At 43.6% G+C, this 3,781-nt stretch overlaps 1 pseudogene; it reads left to right on the forward strand.

Annotated features, from left to right (window-relative positions):
* The first annotated feature begins 1,925 nt into the window (after positions 1-1,925).
* On the forward strand, positions 1,926-3,467 carry LOC100974698 (vomeronasal type-1 receptor 3-like; annotated as a pseudogene).
* Positions 3,468-3,781: the final 314 nt, after the last annotated feature.

Below are 3,781 nucleotides of genomic sequence, written 5' to 3' on the forward strand. Positions count from 1 at the left end.
TAAAATATATAAGAAGACAGCTTTAGGCTAAACTTAATTTAACAATCTCCTCTTTTGGTCAAACTCTCAATTTTGTGTGTGACCAAAACTTAGGGCTTTAGTGCTACTCTGAGTCACTATCATGTTGGGCTTCTGGTCTCAGCAAATACATTCATAGATTGTGTTGTTTTCATGATTGTAAAAAGTAAAGTAGAGGTTCCTCTTCAAAGATTTTCCTCCCCATTTAATTAGGAATAAATAGTAACTTCTCTTAGAAGCAAAATTTATTCAAAGACCTGTGCTAACAATTCTTAAATATCTGCTAGCCATGATAAAGAAATCAATGTACTTTATGTTCTTAGCTCCCACAATTTGCCTAAATATTTGCCCTGGCATGCTTATACTGGTTCAAGCAAGCATTAAGTCATAGCCTGTTCCTCTTCCTTATTTGAAGGTGTTTTTACCTTTCTTAGTATTCCACAAGTTACTTCCTCCTTCCTTTGTTCTCCTCTGCCTTTGCCTCTTTTAAAAAGTTCTAAATTGCTAGCCAATTGGGACAAATACAGAATGTAAGGCCCCATTCCAGCCAATGGAAACCAGGCACAGCAGTAGGGTGGACACGTCAGGTTATAAATAACCCTGTGTCCTTTGTTCAGTGTACTCTCTTGGCAAAACTGCTGGCAAGTGTACCCTTTCTGCAGGAAGTAAAAATGGCCTTGCTGAGTAAATTAAATTTATGTTCAAGTGCTATTTCTTTATACCACCAGGGAACAAGCATTTCAAACAATGATCATACATTTCTTTGAGTTTTTGTCATTCCAGTCAAAGAGATCATTTGCCATTCCATAGATGACTGCAAACAAACATTTAATACTTTTGAGAGAATACAGAATACTTGGGAGATTACTGTTGTGAGTATCCGGAGGATAATACCAAGAGTTTGGAGTATGCTCCTTAGCCAGGGTCCAAACCAAACCAATTAAAATAAAATAGATCAAGGAGTGAGCTAGATAGAGTACTTGTTTTAACCCAGCAGGCTGTTCGTTAATTCCCTACAACTAAATCTCTCTAATACCTATGTATTCAACCATGTGCAGATTCTTCCGTGTTCAGCCATTAGGTCACCTAGAGTTATTCTATTATCTAGCACAACTATAGCAAGGGAACTTGAAGAAGACTGCTGTACAACCAAAGCCTTCACAGTAGAAGCTGCTACAGAGCCCACTATGAGGGACAAATGTCTAATCATTGCCTCATTTATATTTACTCCAAACCATAGAAAAAGAGACCTAAGAAATGATGCCCATCAACAAGCGTGAAGGCCTCCTGGCAATATTCTCTTCACCCTATGCTGTAGGTTAAGAGGAGTGAACCAATGTTCTGTCTCTGGCTGATTATGGAGCAACAAAGCTACCATTAAAATTCCTCATCCACATTGGCCCTTCATCTTTTATCCCTCAAGGCATAAGGTTGGCCATTATAAAATTGGCTTCAAAATACCCCACAAATAGGCTGGGTGTGGTGGCTCAGGCCTGTAATCCCAGCACTTTGGGAGGCTGAGGCAGGTGAATCACCTGAGGTCAGGAGTTTGAGACCAGCCTGGCCAACATGGTGAAACCCTATCTCTGCTGAAAATACAAAAAATTAGCTGGGTGTGGTGGTAGGTGCCTGTATTTCCAGCTACTTGGGAGGTTGAGGCAAGAGAATTGCTTGAACCCAGATGGCGGAGGTTGCAGTGAGCCGAGATCACACTACTGCAACTCCAGCCTGGGCAACAGAGCAAGACTCTGTCTCAAAAACAAAACAAGGCTGAGCGTGGTGGCTCACGTCTGTAATCCCAGCACTTTGGGAGGCCGAGGCTGTCAGATCGCAAGGTCAGGAGTTCGAGACTAGCCTGACCAACATGGTGAAACCCCGTCTCTACTAAAAATACAAAAATTAGCTGGGCATGGTGGTGTGCCCCTGTAATCCCAGGTGCTTGGAAGGCTGAGGCCAGAGAATCGCTTGAAACTGGGAGGTAGAGGTTGCAGTGAGCCAAGATTGCGCCACTGCACTCCACCCTGGGTGACAGAGTGGACTCTATCTCAAAAAAAGAGAAAACACAACAGAAAACAAAATATCCCACAAATAGCCAGGCAAGGTGGCTCACGCCTGTAATCCCAGCACTTTGGGAGGCTGAGGCGGGTGGATCACGAGGTCAGGAGATCGAGACCATCCTGGCTAACATGGTGAAACCCCGTCTCTACTAAAAATACAAAAACATTAGCTGGGCGTGGTGGCGGGCGCCTGTAGTCCCAGCTACTCGGGAGGCTGAGGCAGGAGAATGGCGTGAACCCGGGAGGCGGAGCTTGCAGTGAGCCGAGATGCGCCACTGCACTCCAGACTGGGCCAGAGCGAGACTCCATCTCAAAAAAAAAAAAAAGAAAATGTCTAAGTTGGAAACAACGGTAAGTGGACAATAGTGGATTTTATTTGCAAAGTGAAACAGAGTTTATGTTTCCACGCAGGGTTCTCTCACTTTGAATGTAATTATCAGACACTGAAAAATGACAAATGGCCTCCAGGGATTTTTCAATAGGCATGATCTTCTTATCTCAGATCATAGTTGGATTCCTGGGGAATTTCTTTCTTCTTTACCACTATAGTTTCCTTTGTTTCACCAGAGGTATGTTATGGTCCACAGATCTGATTCTCAAGCATCTGACCGTAGCCAACTCCTAGGTTATACTCTCTAAAGGAATCCCACAAACAATGGCTGCTTTTGGGTCGAAAGATTCCCTCAGTGATATTGGATGCAAACTTGTGTTTTATGTTCACAGAGTGGGCAGGGCTGTGTGCGTTGGCAATGCCTGCCTCCTGAGTGTCTTCCAGGTCATCACCATCAGCCCCAGCGAATTCAGGTGGGCACAGCTTAAACTACATGCTCCCAGATACATCAGGTCCTTCAACATCCTGGTCCTGTGCTGGATTCTGAACACGCTGGTAAATATTACTGTTCCTCTACATGTGACTGGCAAGTGGAACAGCATAAATAGCACAAAGACAAATGATTATAAGTATTGTTCTGGAAGAGGTAGGAGCAGAATTCTACAGTCATTACATATTGTCTTGTTATCATCCCTTGATGTTTTGTGTTTGGGGCTCATGGCCTTGGCCAGTGGCTCCATGGTTTTTATCCTGCACAGGCTCAAGCAGCAGGCCCAGCACATTCATGGGACCAACCTCTCCCCCAGATCCTCCCCTGAGTCCAGAGTTACCCAAAGCATCCTGGTCCTGGTGAGCACCTTGTGTTATTTTACTCGCTATCCTCCATCTTTACACGTCTTTTTCCTAATCCCAGTTGGTGGCTGTTGAACACCTCGGCACTGATCACTGCCTGTTTTCCCATGGTCAGCCCCTTTGTGCTCATGAGCAGCCATCACAGGATAGCCAGGCTGGGCTCTGCCTGCTGTGGAAGGAATCCACAGTTTCCTAAGCTGATCAGATAGTTCTCCGATTTATGTGGATTGTCTTCTTTCTGTACAATGAATGGACATTTGTTGATTTCTTCCTGCAGAAGGTTAAGCACCACAATTGGCAGTCAGTTGCAAAGTGTGTGTAAGACTCAGAATCTGTCGTTACCCTTCAAGGATTTTTCATGTATCATAAACGACAGTTACAGATGAAATGTTTTGCAAAGGGCTTTCATAATTTTCATTTTGTTAATGTTGCAATGGAGAAGTTTAGAGGCAAATTATTCATTAAATGTGGGCCTCTAATAATTTGTAACAATGCAATTTTAACCAATTAGTAAAAAATGTCA

Source organism: Pan paniscus, chromosome 18 (genome assembly GCF_029289425.2).
Source record: "Pan paniscus chromosome 18, NHGRI_mPanPan1-v2.0_pri, whole genome shotgun sequence".
Lineage (NCBI taxonomy): Eukaryota > Metazoa > Chordata > Mammalia > Primates > Hominidae > Pan > Pan paniscus.